Source organism: Erpetoichthys calabaricus, chromosome 4, assembly GCF_900747795.2.
Source record: "Erpetoichthys calabaricus chromosome 4, fErpCal1.3, whole genome shotgun sequence".
NCBI lineage: Eukaryota > Metazoa > Chordata > Cladistia > Polypteriformes > Polypteridae > Erpetoichthys > Erpetoichthys calabaricus.
This window is the reverse complement of record NC_041397.2, coordinates 158796306-158809890: the sequence shown is the minus strand read 5'-3', so window position 1 is coordinate 158809890 and position 13585 is coordinate 158796306. Positions and strand designations below refer to the sequence as shown.

General features: G+C 39.4%; 1 protein-coding gene across 2 annotated transcripts in view; it reads right to left on the bottom strand.

Annotated features, from left to right (window-relative positions):
• The window catches only part of cfap298 (cilia and flagella associated protein 298), a 159222-nt gene extending 145856 nt beyond the window's left edge, over positions 1 to 13366 (bottom strand). Inside the window, exon 1 of one of the 2 annotated variants that reach the window (XM_051925756.1) lies at positions 13225 to 13366. The gene's annotated coding sequence lies outside the window, so the exon portion shown is untranslated. The remainder of the gene's footprint in view (positions 1 to 13224) is intronic. The other variant, XM_051925755.1, reaches the window with a different exon arrangement.
• Between the last annotated feature and the right edge of the window lie 219 nt (positions 13367 to 13585).

Sequence of the window (13585 nt, the reverse complement as noted above, 5' to 3'; positions counted from 1 at the left end):
TTATTTTTTTCTCCAGCTTTCTGGAGTTTTTTTTTTTTTTTTTTCTGTCCACCCTGGCCATCAGACCTTACTCCTTTTCTAGTTAACTAATGTTGCCTTATTTTAATTTCTTATTTTGTCTTTTATTTTTCTTCATTATGTAAAGCACTTTGAGCTACTTTTTGTATGAAAATGTGCTATATAAATAAATGTTGTTGTTGTTGTAGAAAGGGAATAAATAGTAAATATTTTTTGTAAACCAACTACACTTTGTTAATTTTAACAATCTCTGTCCACTGACATGTTAAAGTGAATTTTTAAACAACTTTACCATCATTAAACATATTTAACCTAATAAATAATAACAATAAAATAAATAATAGTGCAACTTCCAGTAATAATACTATTGCTTCCAAGACTTCAAGCCCAGGAGCATTACACAGTATTCAGCAAATAAAAATAAAATAAAATAAAACAAGTGCAACTTGGTGATGACATCTTTACCAACTGAACCATCATTAAGGCAAACTGCATTAATATGGACCTGGCTTCAAGCTAAGCTATCTATATATATAATTCACTAAGACCATGGCAAGCAAGACGCACGCAAGACAGAGCCCCGCCCGCCAACTCTTTCCCTCCTCCCGCGTCATGGGATACGCACGACAGAGCCCTGCCCGCCAACTCTAACCCTCCTCCTGCTGCGTCCACCCTCGCTCTCGAGGCATGTGCACTGCCTGCTCATATGCCTGCCCCCAGCGATTTCTGACAAATGCTCCCTGTCATTATGCGTGGCTCCCGAGCACTTACTGTCGCCGGTTGCATTAACAAGCAACCTTTGTGGCGTCACATGCATGTACGTACACTGACGACAAATATGACAGCTCTTCCTCACGAACAAGATTTCGCAAGACGGGAAAAACGGAACACCTGCAACATTACCTTCACATCGTTTTCCTTCTATTGCTGATCCCGTTCAACAACTATGTGGCGACATCGACTTCTCTACTGTGACTCTGGAACAACTCAGTACGCGAGCTATATTAAGCATCACCAACGAAGACTCGTTACACCTTAATGAACAGGTACTGAAACTTGTCCCTACCGACGAAGTAACTTTCACCAGCATTGACTCCATCGTCACAGACGATCCCGCACATCAACTTTCATTCCCCGAAGAATTTCTTAGCAGTCTTACTCCCACTGGCATGCCTCCGCATAAACTCAAAAATTAAAATTGGTTCAGTCGTCCTGCTTCTCAGAAACCTCATGCCAGCAAGAAGTCTCTGTAAAGGCACTAGACTGACTGTTACCAGCATTCACCTCAATGTACTAGAGTTTAAAACAATCACAGCTGCTACCTCACAAACTGTCCTTATTCCCCAGATTTCCCAGACCCCATCAGATTCAAATTTGCCTTTTACTTTTACACACAGACAATTTCCTGTTAGATTGGCCTTTACAATGACAATTAATAAGGCACAGGGACAAACTTTCAAAAAGATATGCCTGTATCTGCCAAAACCAGTTTTCAGTCACGGACAATTATATGCTGCTCTCTCCAGAGTTCCATCTTTTCATTCACTCACTGTCGTTTCCTCAAACCCACCCCATTTGGACAACTGTGTCTTTCAGGAAGTTTTCACCCATCAATAAATAATTATGCGGTGCCGCAGGTTGGCTAGTATACATAAATAATAAAACTGCAACTTGCATTTATAATGCTATTTGTGGTATAGCCCTACGGAATCGTATTAGGGCCACTGTGAACAAAAAAAAAAACTATGCTGAGATTAAAGTCGACATTTCCACTTTATGCTTGTAGTTTATTTTGTCATTAAAAGTAGAATGACGTAAACTAAACTTCATCCTAAAATCAATGTTTGCTTTACTAGATTTTCTCAAACCCCGTCATAAGTTATGTAGCACATTAAATGCTTTGTGTTAAGTGTTCCCCGAACCAGTTGTTAATCACTACGCTCTTCTTAAACTGACTTCCTATTTCACTAAGAGGCAGCGATCGCCTATGATGAAAAACAATTTTGGACGGCGTTTTCCCTTGCCCGGACGCGGGTCACCGGGGCCCCACTCTGGAGCCAGGCCTGGAGGTGGGGCTCGATGGCGAGCGCCTGGTGGCCGGGCTTGCACCCATGGGGCTCGGCCGGGCACAGCCCGAAGAGGCAACGTGGGTCCCCCTTCCCATGGGCTCACCACCTATGGGAGGGGCCAAAGAGGTCGGGTGCAGTGTGAGTTGGGTGGTGGCCGAAGGCGGGGACCTTGGCGGTCCGATCCTCGGCTACAGAAGCTGGCTCTTGGGACCTGGAATGTCACCTCTCTGAAGGGAAAGGAGCCTGAGCTAGTGCGCGAAGTTGAGAGGTTTCGGCTAGATATAGTCGGGCTCACCTCGACGCACAGCTTGGACTCTGGAACCAATCTCCTTGAGAGGGGCTGGACTCTCTACCACTCTGGAGTTGCCCCCGGTGAGAGGCGCCGAGCGGGTGTGGGTATACTTATTGCCCCCCAACTTGGAGCCTGTACATTGGGGTTTACCCCGGTGGACGAGAGGGTAGCCTCCCTTCGCCTTCAGGTGGGGGGGACGAGTCCTAACTGTTGTTTGTGCATATGCACCGAACAGCAGTTCAGAGTACCCACCCTTTTTGGAGTCCCTGGAGGGGGTGCTAGAGGGCATACCTTCTGGGGACTCCCTCGTTCTGCTGGGAGACTTCAATGCTCACGTGGGCAATGACAGTGAGACCTGGAAGGGCGTGATTGGGAGGAATGGCCCCCCCGATCTGAACCCGAGCGGTGTTTTGTTATTGGACTTCTGTGCTCGTCACGGATTGTCCATAACGAACACCATGTTCAAGCATAGGGGTGTTCATATGTGCACTTGGCACCAGGACACCCTAGGCCTCAGTTCGATGATCGACTTTGTGGTCGTGTCGTCGGACTTGCGGCCACATGTCTTGGACACTCGGGTGAAGAGAGGGGCGGAGCTGTCAACTGATCACCACCTGGTGGTGAGTTGGCTTCGATGGTGGGGGAGGAATGTGGCGCCAGCACATCGCAGGGTGAATACGAGCAATACAAACACTAGCAGGATTACTATGGCATAACAAAACCCGCCATCCTACATGACTTTGAAAGGAAACTGAAGCACGCGGAATAAACCCACCACAAAAGAAACATGCAAATTCAAAGCAGGGAGCACGCTACGGTGCCCCCACATGATTAATACATGCTTTAATGCATTTCATCATGAAAATTATATCAAGCATTTATCTTAGCATTCTAAATGTTCAGGGAGCAGGAAAATCATGAAATGAATGTATTCTGTGTACTGTCTACGCCTCCTCTTAGTGCAAGAGGAAGTCAGTTTAAGAAGCACATAGCGATTAACATGGCTCCGGGAACACAACACAAAGCATTTAATGTGCTACATAAGTTATGATGGAGTTTGAGAAAATCTAGTAAATTAAATATTCATTTTAAGATGAAGTTTAGTTTATGATGTCCTACTTTAATAACAAATTATGAGAATAAAGTCAACGTCGACTTTATTCTCGTCATAAGCGTCGAGATTAAAGTGGAAATGTCGAGAATAAAGTCAACATGTCGTCATACTATTACACAGTACCCAGGTACATTACATAGTATTGAAAAAAATACAACTTGGCTTGTAGTATTATCCAGTAGTATAGGAACAGTATTTACACATTTGAACATAATGGTCCACATCCAACCTTTTAAATCTAAAGTATCTCCAGACAACAGACATGACTCCTTTTTTCTAGCAAAAGTTCTTCTGTGTCATCATGTTCAACTTTATCGTCTGCTACAGCTTCAGTTTCGGAATATTTTCTGCCCATTTTCAACGAGCAATACCTCCACTAACGCATGTGCTCCGTTGTATGCTTGTTTAGCGGTGTAGCAGTGAAAAAGGTCCCCCTTAAACAGTTTCCCACTGTGCCACATTCCGAACGTTGTTTAGGCAATTTAAATCAGTGTTGCGGTTTAAACGGTTTTTGGTATGAACCGGTATACCACCCAGCACTACCCACAACTGAGAGCTAATTAATAATTAAAAAAAGTCACCCACTATGTAATACAATCTCTTATTAATTAAAACAGAGTTTAGCAGAAACACAGGAGCTCAGCAAACCTATTTAATAATAGCATTAATTAATTCTTGCCAAATTCTAAAGCTCTCTACAGTTCCACACAAGGAAAATAGTATATATACAAATCTGTGTTTCCTTCATTTTGACAGTAAAAACAAAGTGTCTGTTCCTATGATGCTCCAACAGAAAACGAGAGGCTAGTGTCAAACATTGGCATATAAAATGTAGGGCTGCCACTAATGATTATTTTGTAAATGTCTAATCTATTGACTATTAATTAAGTAATTAATCTAACAACTAATTTTGTCCAAATAATTTAAATAGGAATATGAATGCTTGCTGCATTTATTTTTCTATTGAATAATATTATACGTAGAATTTGAAAGCAAAGAACATGAAATCAACCAAACATTTTTGACTTTCTAAACTTGTATTTTTAAAATAATGACCTTAAAACTGTTATGTACATAGATGTTTATTCATAGATTACACAAATACAGCTGCAATCTTATTTTTCCTAAATCCAAACGGGTTGTCTTGGCAATGTATATTTGGTATGAAGAGGCTTAACAGCAACAATTACTTATATTTTCTATAGCCAAAAAAAAAAAAAATCACAAAGAATGCTTTAATGGGATTAATAATGTTTGTAAAGTACAAATGCTACCACCTAAAAACATGCTGCATGAGAACACACATTTTTTAAAGAAAAGACAAAGATAAAACCTACACTTTTGCAACTCTGGTGTGTTTATTATGTAAGTTAAACTATTCTGTAACAGTTACTTTTAGCACTACCAACTCTGATATAGTTTTACTCCCAAGGATGCATAACGTTCACCACAGCGTCTCCAGACTCTTACGTGCTCAATGTGATCTTGCTTTCATCTGTAAAGAGAACAGGCCACCAATGGCAGAGCTGCCAATTGTGGTATTTTCTGGCAAATACCAATCAAAGCTTGACAGTCTGGGAACATAGGTCCCACTAAAGGCTCTCGTGTCAACCTCATGGAGGGTCAGAAACATGCAAAACAGTAGCCAGCTGAAGGTCATTTTGTAAGGCTCTGGAAGTGTTTCTCCTGTTCCTCCTTGCACAAAGGAGCAGATACCGGTGCTGTTGCGGACTTAGTGTTAAACCATGATGATTAATTAGTCCCTTCATTTTTTGAGTAGCGTATAATATATGTAACAATACAAAGTACAAATTCCAAAATAAATACAGTGGTACCTTGAGATACGAGTGCCCCAACATAAGAGTTTTTTGAGATACGAGCCGTCACTAGGTTGATTGTTTGCCTTGAGTTACGAGCCAAAATTCGAAATACGAGCCATCAAAGAGCTTGTCGCCGCACATTCTGAGGAACTGACGACGGAGGAGTTGACAGAACTACAGACGCGGCAACATACGGAGGTTCTGCAGGAGACCATGGAAGAGGTTGTCTCTTAAAGTGAGATAAAGGAAGTGTTTGCAATGTGGGAAAAAGTTTCAAACTTTAAAGAAAAGAAACACCCTGAAAAAGTTACAACTGTTCATGCAGCGGGGCTATTTAATGACACTTGCCTAACACTTGACTTTATTGAAAAGAAATCCTGAAAAAGTTACAACTGTTTGTGCAGTGGCGCTATTTAATGACACTTGCCTAACACTTGACTTTATTGAAAAGAAACACCAGTTGCAACTGATCGTGCAGCGGTGCTATTTAATGGCATTTGCCTAACACTTGACTTTATTGAAAAAAAACACCATTTGTAACTGATCGTGCAGCGGCGCTATTTAATGACACTTGCCTAACTCATTTCAGAAACATTCTAAAGGGGAGGACTAAACAAAGCTCCTTGGACAGATTTCTATTGAAATGCCTTGAGAATGAAAGTGACGAAAGCATGGCAAAAAGAAAAAAACTAGTGAAGAAGAAAATTAAGTTAAGCAAAAGTGAAGTGAAAGAAAAAAAGATTATAATACGCTAATTGGCTTCGCCAACATCCGTTTATTTCTTTAGATTCTCTTTTATGTATTAAGTTTTATTTTGTTTGTATACAATATTTGTTCATTATAAATAAATGTTTTCAACATAAGAAAAATGTAACAAAAAATTGGGGTGGTTTTTTGGGGGCTGGCACGAATTAATCTCATTTCAATTAATTTCAATGGGGAAAATTGATTTGAGATACAAGCATTTTGACTTACGAGCTCAGTCACGGAACGAATTAAACTCGTATCTCAAGGTATCACTGTGTAACAAAAGTAGCCAGAGCCCAATTGTCATCCAGTTCTGCTGTCTATGATTATTATTAGTATAGCATGTATTTACTGCAATACACATGTTTATATAATACAATTGCTGAAACAAACACACTACCAGCTTAACACTAGAATTACCAAAGCCTACGAAAAAACTCGTAAATCCGGCCCATCTTAAATCCCTTCGCACCTCTCCGTCAGTGTCTTTTGTCTTGTAAATGTGCTGATCAAGACAAGCAACAAGCAGCCTACTATTCCATCCCCCCACCGCCTCAGAACAGGCACAAAGTTTCCCAGTTCCAGCCTTGATTATCTGGGAGTGAAGCTCTGGAGTTTTAGAATGGAAACAGATCGTTATTTGGAATACATGCATTTCATTGTGTGTTCTGTTTCTACAATAATCTGTGTAAACACATCGGGGGGGGGGGGGGAAATAGTATGTATCGTGATCGTGAGAGAGAGAATAAAAGTGAAAAAAAAAAAAACGCTAACTTTAACAAGTACTATAAATTTACACTGACTGTTACAGACGCAAATCAAATGTATGTTTTTATTGTATAATGTTAACAATAAGAGCAGCGCACTACTCAAAACGGTATATATATGAGGCAGTCAGGATTGAACCAGGGGACTCTTGATTACAAGTCAGCAATTCTTACCACAGCGCCACGGAAGCTGTTGCATCATCCTTGAACCTTTTGTGGAAGTGTTTATTTGATCTTTGGAATTCAGGCTTCACACATTATATTGTTTATGCCTACATTTTGTCATTTACTACTAAAATATGAAAAACATTTCTGTTTTAACAATGTGTTCTGTTTCTACAATAATCTGTGTAAACTGATTACAACCGTACGAAGGCATGCGAATGAATTTGAATAATATGAATAATTCAAGTGACAATGAGATACGAATAAGGCAGCTTCACCAGCATTTGTGTGTCAGCTTTTATCCCTCCAGATAAGAGAATTTCCAGTACCATTGTCTCAAAACACCACACACATCTACAGTTATTCCCAGTTTCAAATAAAAACTAACAGTGTCAGATCTGGGTCGGGGGGTGGGTGTTGTATTGTGATTGTGACTGAGAGAATAAAAGTACAAAAATCAAAAAAGCTAGCTTTTACAAGTTCTATAAATTTACACCAGCTGTTATAGACACAAATCAAATGCACGTTTTTATTGTACAGTAATCCCTCGCTATATCGCGCTTCGCCTTTCGCAGCTTCACTCCATCGCGGATTTTATATGTAAGCATATTTAAATATATATCGCGAATTTTTTGCTGGTTCGCGGATTTCTGCAGACAATGGGTTTTTTAACACCTGAATTACCAGAGTCTACGAAAAAACTCGTAGATCCGGCCCACCTTAAAACCGTTCTCGCCTCTCTTTTGTCTTCTAAATGTGCCGATTAAGAGGAGCAGCGAGCTCCATCCCTCCATCCCCCACCGTCGCAGAACGTTCACTAAGTTTTCCCAGCTCATGGCTTGTTTGATTATCTGGGAGTGACTGAACTGCTGGAGTTTTAGAATGAAAATAATAGATCGCTATTTTAAATACATGCATTTCATGCGTGTTCCGTTTCTACAGTAATCTGTGTAAACACATTGCTAAAACAGAAACTTTTTCATATTTTAGTAATAAATGTTACAAAATGTAGGCATAAATTATAGAATCTGTGAAGCCTGAAGTCCAAACATCAAATAAACATTTTCACAAAAAGTTCAAGGCTGCTACAACAGCTTCCGTGGCTTAACGCTAAGGTTTGCTGAAGTGGGGCACAACAGCCCTGTCGTGCTACAGAGACGTGAGTTCGATTCCCAGCTTTGAAGAACGTGTTTTTTTTTTTTTTTCCCTCAAACGGACATTGAATTTATAAATTCGTATGCACTGTAAATCGTTATCTTTAAAATGTCAATCGCGGTTATTTCTGTTGATTAATTCATGCTTTTTTACTTAGAGTCAGAACAGGAGCTTTTTCTGCTTATTCAGCTTCTGATCTGACTCAAACAGCGCCAGCATAACTTCACACCCGATCTGACGCTGTTCGTTTTCAAATAATATTGCATTACTTCGACGATGTTTTCTGATTGGTACTATTCGCGTCATAAAATGATTTCTTCAAAACGTCACATATAATTGTCTCTTTCTTTTTTTTAAATGTGCGCGTAGCACGCAGCAACTGGCCACCTGCATGTTCTTGGGCACACTGAATAAGACCGCGCTATATGCAATCATCAGATTCAAATGTTAACAGTTATATAGCACAGAATGGAAATCAGCAGTTCTTAGAATTGCACCACGCAAGCTGTCATATCAACCGCCTACTGTAACTTGCTTTCTTTTTTCTTCAGTTATAGTCTTGAATAAAAGTGCACCTGTTTTGTTATACTTTTACATCAACATATGTTCCTGTGTTTGAGCTACATGGGCATGCTCAAAAAATACACGTATAATGCCACGAAAAGTGCATGCAGACACTTCAGTACACTGCAGAGCTTTAGCGCGTCTTTATGTGAAAAAAGCAGTATCAGATGGGGAGTGTCTGATGATTGCACATAGCGCTGAAGTTACTGCTCTTTACTAGGCTTTCCTCTGCATGTCCGGGAGTACAAAAGAAACAGCATACAGCAACACGTGGGGACTGGCAATATTGGGGGAAAAAAACACGTGGTCGTATGTATCGTGATACACTGCAGAACTATAGAGCGTCTTTATGTGAAAACAGCAGTGTCAGGTGGGGGGCGGTAGGGAAGTATCCTGAACGCGACTGAGACAATGAAAAGTGAATTTAAAAAAAAAAATAAAGCTAACCTTTACAAATATCATAAATTACACTGGCTGTTACAGACTGAAATCAAATGTATCTTTTTATTCTAAAATAGTGAAAATAAGAACACTTCTCAAAATGGAGGTGTGCAGGATCGAACTCACGACCTTTGGATTCCCAGTCAGCAACTGATACTGTTGCGCCACGGAAGCAGTGATAGCTAATGCGTGTTAAAGTTGCACACTAAGGCGGCTTTTACTGGCGGTGGCTTTTTTATTTTGTACCTTTTGTGAAAGTGTTTTTTTGATATTTGGACTTCAGGCTTCATACATTATATAGTTTATGCCTACATTTTGTCATTTGCTACTTGAATATTGTAAACCGTTTCTGTTTTAACAATGTGTTTACACAGATTACTGTAGAAATGCAACACATATGAAATGCGTGTGTTGCAAATAACAAACTATTATTTCTACTCTAAAACTCCACTTCACTCCCAGATAATCAATCAAGGCATAAGCTGGGAAAAGTTTGTTTACGTTCTAAGTTGTTGGGGGGGATGGAATAGCCGACTGCTGGCAGCTTGTCTTTATCAGTACATTTAGATGACAAAAGACGCTGGCGGAGAGGTGAGAAGGGTTTTAAGAAGCGATTTAAGGTGGGCCGGATCTACGAGTTTTTTCGTAGGCTCTGGTAATTCTAGTGTTAATTTCTTGTACATGCTTCCTCAGTTGGTTTGCCCAGTTGATTTCATACAAGGGACACTATTGGCAGATGGCTGAGAAGCTACCCAACTTACTTTTCTCTCTCTCTTGCGCTGACTTTCTCTGATCCTGACGTAGGGGGATTGAGCAGGGGGGCTGTTTGCACACCTAGACGATACGGACGCTCGTCTAAAAATGCTGAAAGATTATCTTCACGTTGCTACCTTCTGTGCAGCTGCTTCCTGAAGCGACATGCTGCAGGTGCTTCGCATACTTAAAAGCTCGAAGGGCACGTATTGTTTTTTGATTGAAAAACAAACTCTGTCTCTCTATATCTCTCTCTCTCTCTCTCTCTTTCTCTGCTCCTGACGGAGGGGGTGTGAGCTGCCGCCTTCAACAGCTTTGTGCCGTGGTGCTTCGCATACTTAAAAGCCAAACAGCCCTTTTGATTTGTTTGCTTTTCTCTATCTCTCTGACATTATCTGCTCCTGACGTGCACTCCTTTGAAGAGGAAGATATGTTTGCATTCTTTTAATTGTGAGACGGAACTGTCATCTCTGTCTTGTCATGGAGCACAGTTTAAACTTTTGAAAAAGAGACAAATGTATGTTTGCAGTGTTTGAATAACGTTCCTGTCTCTCTACAACCTCCTGTGTTTCTGCGCAAATCTGTGACCCAAGCATGACAATATAAAAATAACCATATAAACATATGGTTTCTACTTCGCGGATTTTCTTATTTCGCGGGTGGCTCTGGAACGCAACCCCCGCGATGGAGGAGGGATTACTGTATAATATTAACAATAAAAGCAGCTCACTACTCAAAATGGTAAATCTGAGCTGGGAGAACTGGTTTCAAACTAACGACCTCTGGATTTTAAGTCAACAGTTCTTACCGCTGCACCACGGAAGCTGTCATATTGCACTTGTACCTTTTGTGAAAGTGTTTATTTGATATATGGCCATCAGTGTTCATGTCTACATTTTGTCATTTGTTACTAAAACATGAAAAACGTTTCTGTTTAACGGTGTGTTTACATAGATTGTTGTAGACATGGAACACACATGAGGTATTTACTCTATACAATTCTAGGTAGCTCACTCCCAGATTATCAAGGCTTGAACTGGGAGAACTTCTTGCTCATTCTGTGGTGGGGGAGGATGGCATAGCAGGCTGCTTGGGCTTATTGACACATTTACAAGACAAAACAACGTTGATGGATAGGTGTGAAGGGATTTAAGGTGGGCTGGCTTTACAAGTTTTTTCATAGGCTTTGGTAATTCTAGTGTTAAAGGAAATTTGTGCTTCCTGATGTTGATTTCAATGCAAACTACATTTGCTGAATTCCCCCTTGAGGGCAAAATACTATCCATCTATCAATTTATTTAATGTTTTCTGTAATGAATAATAACTTTTGAAATTATCAATGTTAATTAAGTATCACTTAATTATCTAAAATTGTCCCCTCCACCATTACATACATTTAAATATGAAAATCAATGTACTTAACAATGATTCAGAAATTCCTATTTTCATTTTTTTTTTTTTAAATAAAACAAGTACAAATCACCTATGTGTTAGAGTGGTGCACTGATTGGTACTAAAGCCTCAATTCTTCTCAGAACTAAGTTTGAATGTTTGTTCTGGGAACTATTTTTCCAGAAGGTTTTACAACTTATAAATGTCAGCAAACGTTTTGCTCACATTTCTAATACAGACTGTGTAATTATACCACACTGCTGACTAGAACATCATATAAAGGGATTATTTTCCAGCAGATCATCTAATGTAATATACCTCATTCTCTGTATGAAATGTCCCGACACTGCACTCTGTGTGGGAGAAACCGGACAAACACTCCACCAAAGAATGAATTTACACAGGTTCCACATCATGCATGGCAACACAGATGTTCCTGTAGCAGCCCACTTCAACAGCCATGGACACTATGAGAGGGACTTTAAAATCACAGTGCTTACAGGCAACTTCAGAACACAGCAAGAGAGAAAAGAATGGGAAGTGAAAATCGTGCTAAAATTTAACACTTCACAACATGGTTTAAACAGAGACAAGAGTTTTATGGCCAGAGATGAGGATTGTTTGTATCTCTCGACTGACACGGACAACCTGTCTACAGACCCACATTGTATTGAAAAACTTAGCAGAAACTTCAAAAGACTTTGTTGGACAGTCATCTTATCCAACGATCTTGACTATACATTGTTCTCCTCTCTTGCTAAATGAATCTTAGCCTGAATTAATTTTTTACATTTAAGATGTCTCACTTAAAGGTTTTTCAATGTTGTTATTTGTCCTAGTGTGTATATAAACACATGGAACTGCAGTTTCTGTATTACATCTTGCCTGAAGAAGGGGCCCGAATTATTTCGAAGGCTTGCATATTGTAATCTTTTTAGTTAGCCAATAAAAGGTATCATTTTGCTTGACTTCTCGCTACATTCATAATGGCTAAAAACGGTACAACACCACAGTACTACAGGCTGTAAAGAAATTAATTTAGGGACATGCAAAAGACATTTACTGCTTCGGTTAACATGGGGTTACAGAATTAGACTGCACTAAAATAAAGAAAACCGCATTTACGGCTGAACAAGTCGGAAATAAAATTGAGAATGGAGCATATAAGGATTTAAAAATGAAGTAGTCCAACAGTGCTCTGCCAAAGGTTGTTCTCCAGTTGCTCCCTGAAAATCAGTAAACTGGAAGAAATCCGGGTACTTACGGAAAGTTCATTCTACTGCATGGAAGCAGGAACTCGAAATGTACTGCGAAATATTGTAATCTAGTTCGTGTTTATTGATTGTTATATGAACATTATTAGCAATGTATTTTATATTATATTACTGAAACCCAAGTAGTTTGATAGGGACCTTTAATTCATATTATTGATGAAAAGATGTTCAGTGTTGACCAATCATAAGGGCAAAAAACTGACTCTAGTTTATAAACAGCAATCCTATAATCGGTGTATAAATTAAACTTAAACCATCTGATGGTTTCTGATGGTTAATTTTTTTCTGTAATGCGTCTAATGCGAAAATAATAATTATATTCTTAAAGGTCCTCATTCAATACTTCTTTAAACCCCAAAACAAAAAAGGTAAACTTAGAAACAGACAAATCGTTTCCTTACAAGCTACATTTCTAGGGGCAAGCAGCGTAATTAACACTTATCGTGTAACTGCATGTTATATGTCAGACTATGAACGATAAACTTGAACAATAAAAAAAATAAATAAAAACCCAGACTACTTAACAACAAACCCCAAGGAAAGAAGGTTGCTAGGTGATTAAACAGCATTTCCGTAAAACATTTTAAGGTATACAGAATAATTATCCCAAATAATTTAAGACATATGAAATAAATAAGATAAATTCGACTTACCTGTGGCTCAAAATAAACTAAAGCAAAAATGACTCAGTAAAAAAAACACAAAATCTAGACCTGCACTGCTTCAGCTGTAACGAGTATTAAGTTGGCAACAGAAGAGTGCTTCCGCTGCTAAGCACAACGAAACATATCAAAATAAAAGCCCCCTGTCGCTACCATAGACATATATAGATAGACTCCGCATTCACTGTGTTGCCCAGTCGATACGATACGTCAGTGCGTCCGCCCTATTGCGAGTGGCAAAAGTGCCATTTAAACTAATACAGGTAGACGTGGAAACCGGGTTTTCTGATGAAAAAACAATAACGTTTAAAACAGTATCGTTTACATACAACAGATTTTGGCGAATCCTTTA